General features: G+C 37.5%; 1 non-coding gene across 1 annotated transcript; it reads left to right on the forward strand.

The window, feature by feature from the left end:
* The first annotated feature begins 20,716 nt into the window (after positions 1-20,716).
* On the forward strand, positions 20,717-20,844 carry LOC134218662 (U5 spliceosomal RNA). Its single transcript, XR_009981427.1, has one exon. It is a non-coding gene; the product is annotated as a U5 spliceosomal RNA (small nuclear RNA).
* The last annotated feature ends 1,692 nt before the right edge of the window (positions 20,845-22,536 follow it).

Consider the following 22,536-nt stretch of genomic DNA (forward strand, 5'->3'; position numbering starts at 1 on the left):
GACTCTTAGAAGGCGATAGGGCAGTAAAATAGGACAAGAAATAGTCAAGGTATGATTCTGCTTTTGAACTTTCTTGGAATTTCTCAATGCGGAAGCACGCATCCTGTGACACAGCAAAGTTGAAATAATAAAAATGCTAGTTGTGCGTTGCTTCTGTATTGAGTGTTGGTGTCAAACTCAAATTTTGTTTTGAAGTTCGGAAGTAAAACGTCGGAAGTCGGAATAAAATTTAGTGCTGGCGACACAATACAGCTGTCAAAGGTATCCAAAGAACCCAGGGGACTGAAGAAAAGGCTAATACGCCTACCCACCATTCGTTCAATATGGCGTACAAATGTTTTTGTTTTAATTTCGTTTTAATTTCATGATAACAAAGCTTCGGAAGTATCGACGGGCTTCTTTTCGATATAAAAAAGCCATACAAACACAAAAGGCTCGATATACTTCAATCAATTGCAAGTTTTCACCAGGAGAAGTTAATTGCCGACAATTAGCACTAACTGCAAACGAAGCAATCACCCAAAATGGGCAGCTGAATTCGGGTATACCACCCAGAATATGGATACCAAAAACAGAAGAACCAAAAACGATGTTGGGTAGAGTGCCATTGTACCGCGGATGACATGCGTTTCAACTTCCTGAAAGAATCGGAATTGTGAGAAATAGACTAAAAAAATATTCAAAAATTCGAGTACCCATCGAATTGCACTTTGAACGCGCGCACAGTACGTTGACTGAAATATGTGAGTAAAAGAGCAGCCATCTTTAATACTCTTCAGATCTTAACGTCCATTTCAAAATGAATTTGTAATAAGGTACACTGGGGGAAGTGGAAAAAGGGGGTAAGTGTAAAAATCGACTCCAAAAATTGGAATTGTACATACTTTACAGTTTTTACCACATCATAACATTATGCAAGAATATACTTTGATGCTCACACTAATACTATGTTGAAATTTGTATAATTCATACACTAACACGGTTAACGCTTGAACTGTAATTTTAGATTTCGCGAAAAGTTGATTTTTGCATTCATAAAATCAAATCTTTTTTGCACCAATTGTTCTTTTTTCAAGTGAATTTATATCACAGGTGACCATTATAATATAATTAAACTAATCCCATTCAATTGGTAGTGGTTTGTACCAAGAAAGCAAATAATGCAAAGATTTTACACTTACCCCAGGTATCAAACACTGCGGGGAAAGTGGATAATGTTGAAATTTCGCAATTTTTTTCTTCTCTCCAGGGTTTATTTCGAAAGCTGTGAATCTTAATATGTTCCTTCTTTGTTATCATTGTGATTCCAGTGGTGATTGGACTCATATAAATGAGAAAATGCCTGATTAATCCACCTATCGGTATTGATGTCTTTCACATGTTTTACATATGAAAAAAATGTATAAGAAAGTTAAAAAATAGCACTGATAGGTAAAAATATTGTATTATTCACATTAATTTTTAATCATAACAAGTTTGGCCGTTGAATGCAGTTTTTTTGCGAACAAATTGGTTAAGGACAAGTGCTTAAGAATAGCTGATATTTTTGTACGAGCTTTGCGCACACACATACATACAAATACGCACATACAGACATCATCTCAATTCGTTTAGCTAAGTTGATTAGTTTATAACACAGTAAGTCCTATTTTTCCTTTGAAAAGTTCATCTTTGGGGCGAACATATAGATTGTACGTACACTTATGTCGAATTCGTTTTTAAAAAGTTCCAACCTAAGTGCTGTCAAAACATTTTTTTATTCGCTCAGGTTGGAACTAGGTTCGCACTAGTTCCAACCCCAAAGCTGTCGGGTTCACACTGTGTTGTTTCACGGTTTCGCACCGGGTTCACCAATACAACTGTACTACAACTGTCAAAACCACGTGGGTGGGTGGGACTGGTCGGAATAAACAAGCAGAAGGGAGAAACGAAACCCGAGTAGACGAAAATAACTCATTAATATCAAACGTTGATAAGATAGCAAAATGAGATAAAAGATCAGACGACAATATCAATATTTTGCACTAAAATATCATGAGGAGATCAAGTTGTGTTATTTGTAAGAAGTGATCAATATCATGTGCCATTAGTTTGTTCTTATCCATAGCATATCTTGATGATCCATAGCATGATATTTCGATGCAAATTTTTGATATTGTTGCCAGTTCTCAAAACCATATCAAACCATATCAATCAAAACCATATCATGTTTAGATATTCTGTTCATGGCTTCTACCCGGGAACTGTCTGTTTATTAAAAAATGTTTATTTCAAATACGCGTTGAAAGTCTTTTTCCGGGAATTTTGTGATATTTGTTATTGTAGTTTAAAATAAAATTAATCCAGTACTGTTGTCTAGATTCAGTTTTAAAAATATGTAATTGTTAGAGAAGTTATGTATTCATAAGTTCATTCAGGTGTTCCTCACAGATGGTGTCCTAAATTAGGTAGTTTGGGAATTCCCCTTGAAACCCGTTCACAAAATCCGCTAAGAATAGTCAGAAAAATATGTTTGAGGAATACCGAACAGAATTATTTCTTATGCAGAATTTCTTTTGAAATTCTTTTAAAAACTCTATCGTGCGTTGCAGTATTTTCTTCGGGAATTCTGTCAGAAATTACTTCAGTAATTCTTTCTTGAATTTTTGGCGATATCTTTCAGGCATTCCTCCATATTTTTTCCAAGGGATCCATTCGAGACGAATTCCTTTGAAAACTCTTCTAGGAATATCTTTAAATACTGTTCCAGGATTTTCTCTGGAAGTTGCTCCAGGAATTAATTGGGAAATTCCTACAATATAATTCCTTCAGGAAATTCTTCTAGAATACAGGAACTTACTCGAAGTATCCTTCAGGAATTGCTCCGCCAGTTTCGTACATAAATTTCCCCGGAAGTACTCCCCCGGGAGATTCTTGAAAATTGAAAATGCACGGGGTCCAAAATCTGGCGGAAAATTCTCCCGATGTGTGAGGCTTTAAGGCTGCCTTACACCTCGGGAAAATTTTCCGCCGGATTTTTACCCCTGTGTATTTTAAATGGGGCCAAAATTTTGATTTTCCGTGCCTAAATCCCGAAAACATCGCATATGCAAAAATGCATGGGGAAAAAATCCGCGAACCAAATTCCCGAGGTGTGAGGCTACCTTTATCAGGAGAGGTAGCGAGGAAAAAAATAGCGAATCCTGGAGAATTTTTATTACATGCTTCAAATTGTTCTCCGAAAAAAAAAACTTTTGTAGGAATAGATGAATTTTCGAAAATACGGAAAATACGGAATTCTTGGTATAAAAACGTGCACGGGATTATTGAATATAATTAAATAGGGGAACTGTTCCGATCTCCATCTCACTAAACATTTATTCATCTCATCGGGAAACAAAGGAAAAATTTCGTCGCTTCTTTTTTCAACATGCGTGCTCACTGCTGAGAAAAATCATAAAAATAAACCATCCAAATTCCTTTCCATTGCTTTGTTTTTTATGGGATGAATATCGGAGCCATGAGATGAATTCCAGGAGTAGTTTTCCTGTTTATATCCACCCAAAAGAAAATTCCGCTATGGGGCCGTACACTAATTACGTAAGCATTTTTTCTGAGTTTTTCAACCCTCGCCCCCTACCCCCATGAAAGATTTTTCCCATATAAATCAATTTTTATTTATGTGGAACGTAAGAAAATAGCAGCAGAGAACCGTGTTCGGTTTATGTTGCTGAGCTGGCAGCAATTAATTTCGCTTTGGGGATAATTTCCGATCAGCCCGTAGACCATTATTTCATCTTTTCGGATAGTCTTAGTTCTATCGAGGCACTCCGGTCGATGAAACCTGTTAAGCACGCATCTTACTTTCTTACAACTGTAAGAGAGCAGATGCGTGATTTGGTCGAACGATCATTCAAGATTACCTTTGTATGGGTCCCATCCCATTGCCTAATCTATGGCAATGAGAAGGCGGACTCGCTAGCAAAGGTGGGCGCACAGGAAGGTGAAGTTTATGATAGACAAATCTCGAACAACGAGTTTTTCCCATTAGTCCGTCAAAGTACTCTTCAAAATTGGCAAATGATTTGGTCACACAATGTACTTGGACGGTGGCTGTTTTTCATAGTTCTTAAAGTTTCTGCGCGAGCGTGGTTCAGAGGTGAGGACTTAAGCCGAGGCTTCATTCGCACGATGTCGAGACTTATGTCCAATCACTATTCACTAAACGCATACCTCTATAGAATAAACCTGGTCGATAGCAACCTATGTAGGTGTGGAGCCGGTTACGATGACATCGATAACGTAGTTTGGTATTGCTCAGAAAACGACGCCTCCAGAGAGCAACTATTGGATACCCTTGTGGCCCGAGGTAAACAACCCTACAGGGAAGTAAGAGGTGTTTTGGGGGATCGCGATGTGGTTTATATGCAGGCCATCTATGCCTTTCTTTGCTCGTCTGACATAAAAGTCTAATTCCCCTATTTTCTTTTCTTTCTCGTTTTTGTTTTGTTTTTGTCTTATTGTTCTGTGTAATACGAAGCTATGGCCATCCGGGAGATGCTCCCTGACGAACCACAACTCGAGCCCGACGCTACGCCATACCGTTAATGACGTCAAATACCCGGATGAGCAGCTGTAATACCTCAAACCCAAATCCCAACCTAGTCCGTCCTGAAATTACGCAATCTAACCTTGAGTCGCCACGAGTATCTTGGTCTACACCTTTCCCTTACCAACTGTTGATAATAAGATGATATCGATTGTAAATATAGTAAATAAAGTCTCGGCTCCGTTAAGTGTTATACACGCCTGAGCCTGTCAAATAAACGCAATAGATAAAAAAGAAAATAGCAGACCCCCCTCCCCCCATAAGTGCTTACGTAATTAGTGTACGACCTCTTATCCGCAAAAATCAGTTCATGCACTTAAACATATTTATTTATCATGATCTGATTAGTCAACGCCAATGCACTGCCAGTGCATTGGATGTCCTGGATCATATGTTTCGTATCAAAACAAACACGATGCTACGCACACCAACATATCCAATGACAGATGGAACTGAAAATGTTTTTTTTATTCAGAGTTCGGGTTGGCACTGACCCAGGTTTAAAAACGAATTCGACATTAGAGAGCTATTATGAGAATTCTCTGAGGATCTATTCCGTTAAGGTAATGAAATTATTCCACAAAAGATACTCAGAGAAATTATCTTATTGGTTTTAGTTATATGTAACTACTCATCACTATTGAAGATCAAGGTAACATGGGTTTTCCACTTACCCCATCCCACTAGGGTAAGTGGAAAAATAGCTCCTAATTTTAAAATCTATTTCCATAAATTTCAAGTGACCAAAATGAAATGAATTACCACACAGTTGGTGCAAAATTGACTGTTTTTGATAGCCCATTTTGATTGAACGCATTTAAATCATTTAAACTGGTTTTACACTAATTCAAACATGCACTATCGATTTTTCCTTTTCCACTTCCCCCAGTGTACCTTAATTTATTTTTTGCAGTAAAAGCGTAGTCTTCCAGTCCAACTTTTTTGCGAGAGAAGGGTAAAACTAGTGAAATTTCATGGAATTATACAAACTCGTCTTTGAGACTTGATGATTCTAAATTCCATGTAATTTCTTAACAAAATACGTATTGGAACTATCCGTAGTGGAAAAATACGCAGTAAAAAGCAATGCAATACAATTCAGAAGAAGGATTTTTTGTCTGAATGAGATTCGATACAAAATCAACAGTAATCGTGCGACACATCACTTTTGGTACCCGGGGGAATGTGGCAAAATAGAAGCTGAACCAATCACCATGGCCATAAGTGCTAAATATCAATTCACACCGTTTTCCCACACGCTGGTGAATGGTGGCCTTATTTACGCCACTAAGCAACATTAGTCATTTTTGGTGGAATTTTAAGATGGATTTTGAATACCCTGGGAAACCCCATTATTCAAAATGATTATTCATACTCGTAAATATGGACACATAGTTGGACAAATCAAATTGTCGCAACGTGATAAATAATCTACAATACCTACTGTTATTCCATGTGAAAACGATGTAGCATCTCTCCGAGGTTTGGAATATTCCTTTACGAAAACAATCTGTACTCATTTTTCATCTCGACATTAGGATGACTAATTTCGAGATAGTGTGGTCTAAGAAATCGACGATTTCGAAATAGCAGTTGCAAAAAGATGATTTTTTCAGTACGAGTTGTACGTCGGAAAGCATACTGTGCTTATGTGCAAATGAAAGCTAGATTGGATTTTATGCAACCCATTTGAGTTGCATAATGGTCAGTGAAGCATCCGTTTCGTTAGTATGGGAAAATAGGCCGTTTTATCACTCAAAGACGAACTGTAAACCAGGTATTATGATCAGGAATTGTAAAAAAATACTTTTTCGTATACTAAGGGTCTGTCTCATTTCCCGAAATGAAATAATTATCGAATAACCCTGTTCGCAAAGCAAGACTACATGCTGGGAAGCATCAGCCATTCTTATTACCGAGTGAATAATCGTGTTATATTATCAAAATGAGACAGACCCTAATCAAAGTAATCTAAAAGCTATGTGTCCACTTTAAAAAAAAATATATATATAGCATCCGAAGTGTTATACTAAGGACACACCTGTGGTATTTGTACCATGGTACAAGGCGACAAAAAAATAATTCCAAGGCTATCTTTAATGAAGACAATAATATGTATGGCACTCATTTCAAGATTCTTGTACCATGGTACGAATACCACCAGTGTGTCATTAGTATTAAATAAATCGAGGTGATGTCTGTGCATATGTACAGTTTGGGTTTGCACAAACAGTCGCGCCCATTTCATTGTGTTCTATTGAAAATGAGCCAGATCAAACTATGGTATCGGAAGTTATGATCAAAATAATGAATTTAAAATGTGCAAAGTAAAAATAATTTTGTGGCACCTACACTCCGATTTTCTCGCAAGTTGCGTTCTATGGAGGTTCTTGAAATGATGAGTACTCCTAGATTTTTTTTCTTGCGCGTTTGAAATTCATTAATTTTTTGGCTAACCAGAACCTTTTGAATATCACCTGAATTTTCTTAATTTTTTGTGTGATAATTTCGTGGGGTTAACTGATTGTTTCATTTACGCTAAAGGTCTAAGTCCACTAAAACCAAAACGAGTTAATAAAATTCAAAGGTGCAGCCCAATCGAGTTGTACTCAAAGGTGACGTAGGACTACGTAGCCTGGTCAGGTACTTCGTCTTCGATATGTTGATGATCAGTTTAATGGAACGTACACACGGTCAAGCAGTTTGACCAACGTTGACTCCACCCCTCGTTTGTTCAAACATCCATCAAGTTTTACCAACAGCGGCATGAACAATCAATTTATTCGACCAGCAATATCACACACGAACGACCGAAGTGCCAACTTGAGCACCAACCATCAAAAAATATATGGGGGTTTTTGCAACGTCACTAAATGCTCAAACATGTTCGGCGAACCTTGACTCCACCCCGATAACTCAAACCAAAATCAAACCGTTTTAATTTCTTCCAACCGAGCCGCCAACTGTCAAATGGTTGTTCGAACAACTTCACACACGTTCAAACAAAGCAGCAACCGAAGGGTTTTCTTGGGGGCGGAGTCAATGTTCGTCAAACTGCTTGACTGATGTGTACGTTGCATAATCCGCTTAATATGATGCGCACTTCAACCATCTTATCATATATATTCTTTAATACAAGTTGTCGGCAGGTAGCCGAACGGACCTTGCAAAAATCGTTCCACTCTAGTCAATCTCTACTCTTCATATTACATAGGGATGTTAAATGGTAAACACGAAAGGCCATCACCATACCGTAACTCACTGTGCCTTCCTTGAGAAACTCGAATCAGGAACCAGATCAACGCACATCACTTAATGACTAATCCTGTCAAACGGAAGTTAAACCGTTTTAGTGCTTATTTCATTGCCGATCACGAATGATTGTAACAAATATAAACTATAATATACTATCCTTCAAAGTAAATAGTTTTATTATATTCTTTATGATGTGTTTTAAGCATAATTGAACAATTGAATCATTTGTTTGAGAAACTGCATATATCTATCGATAGTTCATGTTCAACTTATTGTAAAAGCAGTTTAAATGATCAAAATGCATTCAATCATTATGGGCTCTCAAAAACAGTCCATTTTGCACCAACTGTGCGGTTATTCATACCATTTTAGACGCTTGAAATTTAAAAAATAGATTTGAAATTTAGGAGTTATTTTTCCACTTAACCCAGTGAAATGGGGTAAGTGGAAAACCCAAGTTATCTTGACCTTCAATTGTGATCAGTAGATATATATGATTAAAATCAAGACGGTAATTGCTCTGAGTATCTTTTGTTGAATAATTTCGTTGGATTAAAGGAATAGGTTCCCAAGGAATTCTTGTAATATGTAGGGGAGGGGTGGTTGTGCCTTCTCAAACACTAAGTGTACGTAAAATCTGTATGTTCGCCGCAAAGATGAACTTTTTTGAGGGAGAATGAGATTTACAGTGTCATAAACTTTTCGACTCAGTTTAACGAATTGAGATGATGTCTGTGTGTGCGTGTTTGTATGTATGTGTGTGCACAATACACGTACAAAATAATCACCTATTTTCATGCACCTGTCCTTGACCGATTAGTTCGCAACAAATTGCATTCAATGGCGAAACTTATTATTACTATAAAGGAATATGTATTATGGAATATATTTACCTATCAGTGCTATTTTTATCTTTCTCATACATTTTTTTCAGGAGGGAGGCATTGGCAAACCCGATGCTTACAGCAGGAAAAGACATTTCGTAATCCTAATAATAATCCTCGTAATACTTTCACATAAACGTATTTCGACCTCAACTGTAAGGTCGTCTTCAGTGTCTCGTACTTGACTCGAAGTCGAGATCGAACATGAGGTCGAAATACGTATATGTAAAAGTGTTACGAGGTGTTTTACCCTTCTCTAGCTCGCGGTAAACTTTTCAATAGCAAGTGACCCCTCGAACTGGGTCTCAAGGTCGGCTTACTACTGGGCAATCGGAGGGGCTTCGCGAACAACGTGCACCTTATTGTCACCTTACTCAGGTTATTTTTAAACTAGCGCGCGCCTGCATGTCGTGTTGTTGCATCCACTAATGTTCAACATGTCTCCTCTTTGTACCCACACTACTGTTATACAATTCAAATTTACAAAAAACACTAACGCTACTAACAATAATTTTGATTTTTGATTCTATTAACATTACTAACCCAACACTTAACAAACTTAGAAACGTGACAATAATAAAATACATTTAGCACATTTTAAAAACTAAAAATTTTGTAACACTTGGTTACAGGTGGTGGAATTAAATGGAACTGTGCTAAACTCGTCTTATGACAGTGAATGATTTTTCTTTAATTCCGAAATGCAATGTCCGACCGGGCCAATTTTTAACAGCAAACAATGGGACCATATTCTTCGTTGAATGCAACTTGTTGCGAGTAAATCGGGTAATGAATAGTTCTAAAAAGTGTGTCTACAAAATATGTACACATACACACATACAGTCAACACCTTGGTTCCTCAAGCTAAGTCGATCGGAATATAGCACTATGGGTCACCTAGACTTCTATCAAAAGTTCATATTTGGAGTAATCATATAGCCTTTTGGTATAACTTCGTTGTACGAGAAAGGCAAAAATAATTAAGAGTAGTAATATATTTCTTCGATCTAATATTTATATTTATTTTAAACTAGTCGATTCGGTAGACGTTGACCTGCATAGTAGACGAAATTGTGCGTTGTGAACTCCCCATACAAAGTTTAAATACGAATCTTTTTTTTTTATAAAATCCATCCAGCCGTTTTCTTGTTATGCGGTTACTTTATATACATATATACATAGATATACTAGTAGTAGATCGCATTGGGTTTTCTCCCAACTCGCACTAACATTGTATTTAGACAGTTTTCCAGCTTCCCCCGTCAATTTTGCAAACTTTTTGAATATATAGACTCAGCTCAAGACGAATCGATTAGTGAGAAAATTTTGCAAATCGGTTCATGCGTTCGTGAGTTATATTGCCTCTAGGGAAATGCAAATTCATGTACATGGAAGAAATAAACTACCCAATGGTGAGTTCAATTCACCCAACCTCGGACATCCGTACGGGAAGCCAAAATTGAGTACATGGGGCCGAAGTACTTTACCTTTACCCCCATGTTAAAAAAGTACCCAACTGAAAATTTATTTACCCAACCGGAGGTTTAATTTACTCAATTTAGAGTTCATGCAATAAACTCAAAGCTGGCTTCCCGTATTTAACTGGCGTCGTTGGATTATTTCGCTCTTTTGTTTTTGACAACAGAAGAAAGAGTGGATGAAAGGGAAGAGAAAAATTAACTCAAAAGTAAGTTTAAAAAAACTCAACGTTGGGTACTTTTTTTCTGCAGTGTACCTTCTTCCTCTTCTTCTTCTTCTTCATTTTGCTTGAGCGTCAAGCTCGTAAGGGCCAGTAGCTCAGACTATATGCCCTATTTTCTCTTTATAGCTATTATTTGCTCTTTTCACAACTTAAGCTTGGCCTTGTTGCAGATGTCCACAATTTGTTCAAGTAGTTTATCATTGTTTGTTGTTATCGCATTTCGGAAAAGCTCCGTCAAATTTCCAAACCGTCCATCAGTCGTATTCACTTCTTAGCATCCCAAATTTTGGGCAATGTAGTATTAAATGCTCTCCATTTTCTGCCTCATCACACATGTCGCAGTTCGGGTCTTCGACAATCTTCATTTTATGTAACCAGTAGTTGGAATAGTCATGACCACCGATCAGTCTATTCAGGAGTCGTATTCCTTTGCCACTAATGTTTAATCCTTTGAACCATGGTGAGTATTCAAATTTCTTCATTACAGCGTAAAATTTTTGTCCTTCGTCCTGTGAGTAGTCATGGTACCATGTATTTGTTGCTTCAGCTTTACGTATTATTAGGTACTGCAGTTCATCTTCCAGCAAACATGGGTTTCTACTAACCGTGAATGGTCTAGTTAACCCTTTTATGGCCAGACGGTCCGCTATTTCGTTTCCTGAGATGTTCACGTGTGACGGGATCCACTGAAATTTGGTATTCCATCTCTGTGCCGTTTCTAGTATTTGTACAATTGCACATTCTCCTTCTCGATCTTCTATGACGTTGTCCAATATCATTAACGATGAATTGGTATCGGTGTAGACTACATAATTGATCAATTACTGCCTTTCGATTGCTTCGGATATCGCTAGTACTTCCGCTGATGTAATGCTTGTTTTTAACGCCAGTTTAATGCTAAATCGTTGTCCAGTATTTTCCACGTAGACACAGATAGCACATTTGTTCGCATATTTGGATGCATCCGTAAAAATCCTGCTTCTATTTTGGTATTTCGCATTCATAGCACTAAGTGTGGGCTGCTTCAGGACCTGCAGTTCAAGTCTTTTTTTGCTGCTTTAATATCATCTAAAGTGTACTCTATGCCTATCTCCTGGGCTACAGTAAACTTCCTCACTGGTGAATAGAAGAATAGAGAATAGAACAATAGAAGCAAATGTCAAATTTCTAACAGGTAATTAAAGATGTTGATAAATTTTCCAAAAACAAAATATATTTTTTCCGAGATAAATCAGCCAAAGGCTGGAATATGTCAACATTCTCAAAAATAATAGGGTCATGCGCTAATTCATCTATGATGCTAATTCCCGTCATAATCAAATTCTGGGGCACTAGTTGAAAAAATGAATATTCTCCTTGTTTTCTTAATTTACGTCGAAATTGTTCTGAAACAGATTTTCTGCAATTTTTTATCAATAACAACGTAACGTTTCACAAAATAGCAACCCTGCATGGAAATTCAGCAACCCAGTATGGGGCGCTAAATTTGGAGACTCACGGCTAATTTTGAGTTGCGTTCTTATTTTACATTCCCGTTTAGATACCTCCGGTGTAAAAGTGGGTCCCTTTCAGGGGCCCGGAAATAGCGATAGGGACCCAGATGGGGACTCTCGTGGAGGTGCTCTTACCCGTGCGGTAAGATGCGCGGCTACAAAACAAGACCATGCTGAGGGTGGCTGGGTTCGATTCTCGCTGTCAGTCTAGGCAATTTTCGGATTGGAAATTGTCTCGACTTCCCTGGGCATAAAAGTTATCGATGTTATCGATCATTTAGTAATCTGCGTTCGATCATTTAGTAGTTTGTCAATAACTCATCACAGAAGCTTAATTTCAAAACGTGTTGTATGGTGGACTTCTAGTGCGAAGGTTTTTCTACAACTCTGTCTAACAAGTTGATGTTGGAGTTCCACTATTGAAGGAGTTAAGGCGCAAGCAGCCGTAACTCCTACTAAATGATAAGAAAATTTCATACACTTGGTATAAGTTACTGCTACTAGCGCTATACAGTTCTGTTATTAGTGCAATTCAAATAACGAACTGTTAGGCAAAGTTTAAGATAAACCTTCGTACTAGAAGTCCACCAAAGAACACATTTTGAATTTTAACCTCTGAAGTGAGTTACAGACAAACTACTAAATGATCGAACGCAAATTACTGAATGAGCGATAACATTTTCCCTTCTGGAAAAAAGCACGCAGCATCGACATCAAAATCAACGTATTTCACTAACTTTCACTGGACTTTTTCACATTAATTTCCTACTACGCACTATATAAAAGCAATATCCGTTGCTAGAGTAAATAATTATTCGAAAAAATAATTGCCAAAAGGTTTTTAAAAGATCAGTTTTTTTTTCAAACTTTAGAGAGTTTGGATAAAAGAGGTTAAAAATTATGAAGAAATATTGTTGCTTCGGTTCCCTTCGTTCTGCTGTCCGAAACAATATGTTGTGTACAGAATGGTGAAACCGTATCGATTTATGTGGCATGCTCCATGCAGTACAAAGAACAGAATGTGTTCACAGCGTATGTTCTTGGTCATCCAAGAAATCCCTGGAGTAAGACTTTTCGATATACACGCGAATCCGGAGATCAGTTTTCTGTTTTGCTATTGAACGTACGTACTACAATGAGCACATGACACATTAAAAACAAGCCTACAGATCGCTGGTTACGCGTGTAGATCTGAATGCCTTTACTACTGGAATTTCTTGGATACGCAAAAACAGCTTCCATACACTGATTCTATTCAACGTAGCAACGTAACTCAAAAATGATGAAAAGTCAAATGGGACTGTTATGCGTTTGGGGGCAGTTATCCGTAATAAAATGTTCGTAACTGCATAAATCAAAAACGACTAGATGGATTTTCTTCAAATACGAACGTTATAGCTTCCGACGGGTTTATATGATATTTGCTCATGTGAAAATCACGAGTGAAGTTGAGTAAATCGTGATAAATCGAAATTAAGATTCGTGTGGAAATTTCGCATAGGCAGTTCACAACGTGCATTCTCGCCTACCGTGCAGGACAACGTGTTGTACGAGAAATGCAAAAATCAAATTCTTTTTTCTTGACTGATACGTATGAATTTATTTCAGATTCCCGGAAGCTACTATAGAAAATTGTGAACGATTCATTAAAGCTTAAACGCGCTTGAAATTTGTGCGGGTGAAACCATCTCAATGTATGGAAAATTAAAATTTCACGTTCATCCTTAAGTTGTGTATCGTCGATATTGGATTGCAAATCAATTCACCTTAAAGCAGGACATGCGGAACATCAGAAAGCACGATCCATGTTCTCCTAAAAAGTGATCAAGTGTGGAATTGAGATCATTTAGTCAATCGATCCCGTGCAACGTTAAAACCAGATCCCACTAAGGCATCACGTGCCCCCGATTGTCGGGCGCGTGTGTTGATCTGCGCCATACTTTCCAACACATTTTGACTGCCAGAAGGTTGCGATGATAACAAACATCACGCCAAATCCCGATGGGACTGACTCACCGTTCGCAATTTTGTGAACACAGGTGAACTAACGACCAAACGCGCTACAGTTCCGATAGTCTCCGTGGCCTCCAGCAGATCAGCATAACCGTTTAGCAGATGATTGATACTTTCGCGCTTCCGTGTGAAAATCCATTCGAATGTGTCCAGTCCGGTTCAGCCATTGAAGTTAGTGCGACCGTACTTGATAAGGAGTTGGACAAATGTTGAATTTTGCTGACGAAGGAAGTTGAACGAAATCTGGCGCTTTTCTTTGTATCAAGTTGGTCGAAGGTATGAGCAAAGATTTCAAATGAAGGCCCGTGGTAGATTAGTCAACATTTTCAAAAATGGAGGTTGCTTTATAAATACACTTTTAAAAGGATGTATACAAAGCAGTTTGTAGAGGTATGCTATATTAGGGTGGTTAAAAATCAATTTTGCTGCATTTCTCGCTCGATTTCGGCTCATGTACAGAGTATCGGTTGAGCTTATTAAGATGACCGTTGGACGAGCGCAGAATTGTAAGAGAATTGAAACGCGATTTTAAATCAAGTGCAATTCTAAAAAGAGCAGATGATGTGATAACATGTGATAACTAATACCTAAAGGTAGTGCTTTACCCGCATTTCAAAAAAAAGTTTCAATGATTAGAAATCGGTTTAAATTGAAATAACAGTTGCCGCGCATAGTATCACACCGGCGGAACTGCATTGATCTATTTCACTTTTCAGATTTTTATTTTCGTTCATAAAGTCATAGTTAATGAAAGTCAAAGTTAATAAAGTGATTAAAAGCTACAACCGTAAGTGTTACGTCGTCCTTTATGACACTGAATCATCAAATCGTCGGCAAACTACCGCAAATCACTAAGGATCTGTCTCAATTGGATAATTAAACTCAAATTAAACTTAGAAGTGACAGTTCAATAATTATCGAATAACCCTGCTGGATGAGCAGGATTACTTTTGACACATATCGAATCATTCTTGATCGATGTCTTATTGGATTTGCTGGGTAGCACGCAGCCATTCTTATGGCCGGGTGATTTTTTAATTTTTGAACTGTCAGTTTTAAGTAAAATTAAATTTAATTCGGGAAATGAGACAGAGCCTAAATGAATCCATCGACGAAGAGCAAGAATTCTAGAATTCGTTTGATCTATTACCTGTTCAGAAGAGAATCGAATGAGCAAAATCGATTTCTTGAACCACCCTATTGTTATATGTATTACGTCCGAGCAAATGTTGGCAAAATGATACAAAATGGTTTATAAAACTTTCGCACGACACTATCATCACCTGTATTATACTATTGTACTGAATTGTTGATTTCAGCTACTAATCAATATGTTTATTTAACATATTTTGGGAGTAAATACAAAATGGATTGATCAAGCTCACTTTCACATTTTTTTAAACAAACATTATACCCCAAGTAAAAGCGACGCGACATAACTAAAGCGGTTCATTTCGAAATTTCTACAATATAACACCAAAATCAACACATTAAGTAAGGAAATTCAGGGAGTACAAATGACAAATATATTTCATGGTTTTATTTAGCCGAAATTGAACTATTGAACAATTAAACATGATTTCTTAGAGTACATGGATGAGACAAAAAGGTTGAGATAGGCAACATTTTGTCGACATTTATCAGAGATCATCTGAGGCAGGAACTCTTCGAGATGTTCCGGGTTTTACGAGGGTATGCTCAAAATGAATTTTTCTTCTGCTTGTTATTATTTGTGTCAGGTACATGATGAAATGTTTTATGCTTTTCCCAAGAACTTTTCAACTGAGTATTCTATTAGCATTTCCTCAGTTATTAATTGAAAGCATTTCAATGCCCGCCATTGCATAAGTATGTATCTTGTGTGGCAAGTACATTGAATACACAATGCCCAGGGAGTCGAGAAGGTTTCCAACCCGAAAACATCCTAATCCGGACCGAGAATCGAACATGCCATCTCCGGATTGCTGAGCTGAGATGAGCAGAATAGATACGTTTGCGTACGTTTTGACAGTTTTCCCATGGTTTTCCCAGCTCTTGCCTTTGCAAAGCTTACAAAGATACAAATTCTATATTCGTCGTCTTGGAGAAAACATGAAATTGGACACTCATGCATGGTTCAAGACGGTTCCAAAAATTACCTCTCTTCGAATGCTCCTGGAACCTGCCATAAGGAAGGCAGTGAACATTGTCATCCTGCAAATGTTTCTGTAGTTATCTGCTCGTTAATGTGTGGTACCGTCAACTAGGGGGAAGATGATCATTGAGGTGAAGATGATCATTTGATGTGTCAGTCAAAACTGCCAAATTTTTTTATGAAAAGGTAGTCAACAATATTCTCCGTTTCAGTAATGTTACCGCTAGGTAGAAAATCTGAGTTTTTCGATTATAATCATGAAAATGTATTTTGTGGAAGAAAGACAGAGATAGTCATAAATGACGCTATTTTCGTTTCAAATATTGACTTCTTAGACTTCTTTACGTAGTAAATTCAATATTCATACAAATAACCTAGTGTATTTTGACTACTAGGTCATAATGGTTTTAGTAGAGCTGTCTTGATCAACTTCACCCCAAACCAGATTATTCAAAAAATGTGTGATAATTTAATTTATTTTAATAAATGCGAACGCACTTCAGAAAACTAAAGTTGTTGATTATTGCAACGTATAGCAGTACATGTTTTAAGAATATTTGTTTCGATTTAAAATGTAAACACACATTGTTATTGCATGTTTTGTCTTAAAAATGATCATCTTCCCCCCAGTTGACGGTGTGCATTCACCTTAAATAAATATGATACCTATCGCCTATAGCATCCCACCACGTGTTGGCTTCATTCACGACGAGCGCCCATAAAGGACACTCTCATATGACGATGGTTGACAACGAAGTAGGCGAGGCGCGAAACACGCTCACCCAGCATTCTCTATCGTAACCGTCCACGAAAGCACACGTTTGAGTAAGTAATTCGCCGTCACTTTGATACGGCAAGAAAGCAATCATTCCATAATAAATCCGATTTTTACGGAAATGGCTATATCTTTGCGTCGATTTCCCCTCTTAGGAAAAAATGTTGCTGGAGACTGCATTTTCTCCTCGGGGGGTGGTACAAGCACGTGGCTGTCTTTCTCGTTAATGACTGGATGACGGTAATTTGAACCTTAGAACAAATTTAAGTTAAAGGCAGACTAAATTTGAATTATGTCATTCCCAACATTTGTCGTTTTCTCTGTATGTTCACATCTGTTTTCATCATTTACCGACTGAGTTTCCCAAATTAAACGTATGTCTCGCTCGATTTCGATTATCTATCATATATAAGATACGATGCCGGTGAAACATACAAATTAAAGCAATTTTGCCCAGCAGAATTGAGTAGTTAAATAGCATTGTTCTTACCTCTCACTTATTCGCCATTTTGACCAAAACATGGTTTAATTACAAAACATTGAATGTTTAAGTAGCGGATGTTTATAATTATAAATATAATCATGAAAAAACAATATTAAAATACATTAATCGTGTTTATAATAAGAAATTTTATAGAAAAAAAAATCGCTATACGCTCAATTTTGTCACATGTAACAGGCGTATTTTGAGATTATTTTCAAATAAATGAACTTTAGAGAAAAAAATTCAACCATTTTATGTACGCATATATTGAAGAGAGGGATGAATATCAAAATGCATTAAAAACAACCAAGCCAACAATTTAATTTCCTTTGAAATTTTCGAATGTAGTCATCTAATCCATACTGTACGCTCAATATTGAGAGTGACTGTATAAGCATTTTTAAACTCTTGGTTTCGTGACGGTTTCGAATTTGTAAATTTTCGTTTTACTCTCTGTATCGAGCCATCCCCGTAGTTTACTTACCTCAAAACTGTCGCTGTGGAATAATTAGTAGGTAACCCCCACCGCAGAATAATAATTCTGTAAAACCTCTTAGATATTAAAATACAGCAACGTAGTACACCCAGGTTTTTTTTTTACACGGTTGGAAATCTTTAATTTCTCGGTTAACCCGAATTTTCACAGCTTTTTAAATACCACCTGAATTTTCTTTGATTTTTTGTGAATTTTTTCGTGGGGTTAACTCGTTGTTTCATTGACGTTGAAGGTCTTAAATGACTAAAACCAAACCGTGTAAAAAAAAACCTGGGTGTATATACAATTACGTTTGAGTGCTAAACTGATCAAATTGAGTCTTCTAATATATGTCTGCTTTTATGCTGCTAGTTTGGACCTATGCGATACATACCCAGAGTAACAATCTGTGAGAAGTTAGACACTGGTTAGGGTCTGTTAGTTATGTTACGGCTCGAATACATAACCATTTTTATGCTTTTATGCTGATTCCATTTTTTCTTTAAATTTTGACAGTTCTTTTCGTTTCACTCCGCCGACCGGCTTTGGTCGGTGCACAGATACTGGAGAAAAGAAAAGAAAAAAGTAAAATTGATTTCACGTGTTTGTTTCTCGTGGTTTCCCAGCGCTTCTTCGACCGACAATAATTGACTTTAAAATAAAACTTACGAGGATAAATGAAGCTCAGCAATGCAACTATCATCACTAAGTGGTAAGATTGGATCCAAATAGTCAGGAAAGGGGAACTAACTTCTGGAAGTGTTTTGTTTTAGGTATTTGGCAAGGCTTCCTGTAGGAAGCTTCTGAAGAAATATCCAAAATAACTTCTGGAAGAATCTCCGAATGAGCTCCTGTAGGAATCATCGGAGGAACTTCTGAAGGGATCTCCGAAGGAACTTCTGGATTAATCTCCGAAGAAATTCCTGCAGAAATCTTTAAAGGAATAACAGGTGCAAACTCCAAAGTAACTCCTGGAGGAACCTTCGAAGGAACCCGCGGAGGAATCTCCGAAAAAAACTCGTGTGGAATCTCCGAAGAAACTTTTGCAGGAATCTCTCAAGGAGACCGTAGGGGAATCCAGTGGGAGTCCCCGAAGGAATTTCTGGTTGCATCTCCGCAAGAATCCTTGGAGGAATCTCCGAGGCAACTCCTGATGGATTTCCTGGAGGAATCTCAGAAGGATCTAATGGAAAAATCTTCCAGGAATTCCTGGAGGAATCTCCAAAGGAACTGTTAGATTACTACCGTGGAATGACATTGCAAATATGCCCTCGTATGAAACGCGTTGCAGTCTCCTTGCTATGGAATCATTACGAGATCGACGAGCGTCCAGTAGAGCACTTTTTGCTGGGAAACTATTGTTAGCTGTGGTTGATGCCCCGTATATCCTAGAAAACCTATAACGCTCTGTCAGTTACTCTACGACCGAGAGATCCATTGAGAACTGATTTTCGGAGAACATACAATGGACTCAACGAACCCATCACTGCGATAACCAGAGAATTCAACAAAGTGTACTACAACATCTCTGCATCTGTTTTCAAGAACCGACGGCATCTTCAACCTGACTCAATCCACGTCTGTAACAGCAACAGTAAGGTGAGTTTCTGTCCATCACTTTTCAATTAGGTATCAGAGTTTTGCTACTTGGTCTTTTTTTCTCTCTCGGTGGACTGGAAACACGCGACGAGTGACGACAATTATCGTACCTTAAGGACTGGATACCTGAATACTTGACCTCACTTTAATTTTAAGAAACAAAATTTTGACTATGTTTATGATTGTTTTGATTTAATGTTTGTTGCATCTATGTAAGTAAGCGAAACTGTTTTTGTATTCTATATGTTATATGTTGGGCCCTCCTTAGCCGTGCGGTAAGACGCGCGGCTACAAAGCAAGACCATGCTGAGGGTGGCTGGGTTCGATTCCCGGTGCCGGTCTAGGCAATTTTCGGATTGGAAATTGTCTCGACTTCCCTGGGCATAAAAGTATCATCGTGTTAGCCTCATGATATACGAATGCAAAAATGGTAACTAGGCTTAGAAACCTCGCAGTTAATAACTGTGGAAGTGCTTAATGAACACTAAGCTGCGAGGCGGCTCTGTCCCAGTGTGGGGATGTAATGCCAATAAGAAGAAGAAGAAGATGTTATATGTTATTGGAAAAGATATGTGGTTTTTATGTCCTCTTGAGTATGCCATCAGTGACATGTTCAAAGGACTTTTCCACATCTCCGGGAATCTCCGAAGGAACTCATACGAATCTCTGACGGAACTTTTGGAGGAATCTCCGGAAAATGTAATTTATGTAAAAAAAACTTCCCGTTGATCTTGTTTGATATTTCATTTACATCCCATTGTCATTCGAGGCAGTTTGGTTATGTATTTTCACGATTTTCACAAATACATAATCATTCTGCCATGAATGACAGCTGGATGTAAATAAATCAGCATAAAAGCCCTTTTCAAACAACCCTAACAATACCCTAACCGCCCACTGCGAAACATAACTAACTTCACTCTAAAGTTAGACTAACATGTTAGATCAAATCATGCAACAAACATAAACATACCTAACAAAAGTGTTGCAGATCTGTCTAATTTTAGTCTCATTTTACCCTAAAGTTAGTGAGAATATTAGAGTAACTTTCTAACAGGTTATGAGTGTAGGGTCAAGTTAGAGTAACCTTCCTTGCTGGGTATTGATTCGTCCTCCCCTATCTTTTCCGTTTAGAACCGGCTTTCACTCGCTCAAAAGACTCAAACCCAACGCTTGTCTTGTCATAAACCTAGGCTCTCTCTCTTCTATGATGAAATTTCATTACCCACCGTTCGCAGAGCTAGCATATTTACCACCCATCGATAGGACAACATAGCAGCTCGCAGTCACCTTTTTATGCTATCGGTGAATTCGTTACTCTGGTCTCTCTTCAAATGTCGAATAAATCTTTCGCCTTTTACTAAAGATTTCCGTGGAGAGGGACACTCTAATGAGTCTAAAATAAATTTTTGTATATGCTTATCGCTCCTAACAAGGGCGGTAGGCTCCTAAGAATCATACAAATAAACACTGCTCAGGTTCAGGACAATAGTGTTATTATTTATACAAAAAATATCGGTTTTGTTAAAAATTGTATTTTGTCTAAAATATTATTATTATACCCTAAAATTGTTAAATTTTTCCGCAAAACATTAGATGTAGAACATAAATTAAAATGTATCGGCCCAATAGGGAATACCCGAGCAAAGTCTGAAAACATAATGAGAGCATATAGAAAACATATTCTGATTTTGACGTCAAATTGAAATTATAATTTGTTTTGAAATATGAATCATCATGATTGATTACATATTTTGATCTCATTTTTTTCTAGATTTCTAAATTGTATGATCTGACATGAAACTGTGTACTTATTTTTTTTATCGGATTTAATATCAAATTTAGTTTTCGATTTGCTCTCATCGAAGGAATAGTTTTCGATTTGATGTCACAGTAAGATTTTTCTGCTATACATTTTTGTTATTTTAACCATTAAAACAATCAAAAAGATATCAAATTAACCCTTGAAGGCGCATAGCGATGTTTTTAGAAATCGTCCGAAATATTTTTACCATTAAAATTATTAACATTGAACGTATTTTCGGTTTGTTGTTTGAAAACAACATTGCGCATTTATTTGTTTATTTGTTGTTCAAACCTCATCTGATAGTGATCTTAATGAGGGGTAGATGTGGAAAAGTCCTTTGAACATGTCACTGATGGCATACTCAAGAGGACATAAAAACCACATATCTTTTCCAATAACATATAACATCTTCTTCTTCTTCTTATTGGCATTACATCCCCACACTGGGACAGAGCCGCCTCGCAGCTTAGTGTTCATTAAGCACTTCCACAGTTATTAACTGCGAGGTTTCTAAGCCTAGTTACCATTTTTGCATTCGTATATCATGAGGCTAACACGATGATACTTTTATGCCCAGGGAAGTCGAGATAATTTCCAATTCGAGAATTGCCTAGACCGGCACCGGGAATCGAACTCAGCCACCCTCAGCATGGTCTTGCTTTGTAGCCGCGCGTCTTACCGCACGGCTAAGGAGGGCCCAACATATAACATATAGAGTACAAAAACAGTTTCGCTTACTTACATAGATGCAACAAACATTAAATCAAAACAATCATAAACATAGTCAAAATTTTATTTCTTAAAATTAAAGTGAGGTCAACTATTCAGGTATCCAGTCCTTAAGGTACGATAATTGTCGTCACTCGTCGCGTGTTTCCAGTCCACCGAGAGAGAAAAAAAGACCAAGTAGCAAAACTCTTATACCTAATTGAAAAGTGATGGACAGAAACTCACCTTACTGTTGCTGTTACAGACGTGGATTGAGTCAGGTTGAAGATGCCGTCGGTTCATGAAAACAGATGCAGAGATGTTGTAGTACACTTTGTTGAATTCTCTGGTTATCGCAGTGATGGGTTCGTTGAGTCCATTGTATGTTCTCCGAAAATCAGTTCTCAATGGATCTCTCGGTCGTAGAGTAACTGACAGAGCGTTAAAGGTTTTCTAGGATATACGGGGCATCAACCACAGCTAACAATAGTTTCCCAGCAAAAAGTGCTCTACTGGACGCTCGTCGATCTCGTAATGATTCCATAGCAAGGAGACTGCAACGCGTTTCATACGAGGGCATATTTGCAATGTCATTCCACGGTAGTAATCTTAAAGCATA

The sequence above is a fragment of the Armigeres subalbatus genome, chromosome 2, assembly GCF_024139115.2.
Source record: "Armigeres subalbatus isolate Guangzhou_Male chromosome 2, GZ_Asu_2, whole genome shotgun sequence".
NCBI lineage: Eukaryota > Metazoa > Arthropoda > Insecta > Diptera > Culicidae > Armigeres > Armigeres subalbatus.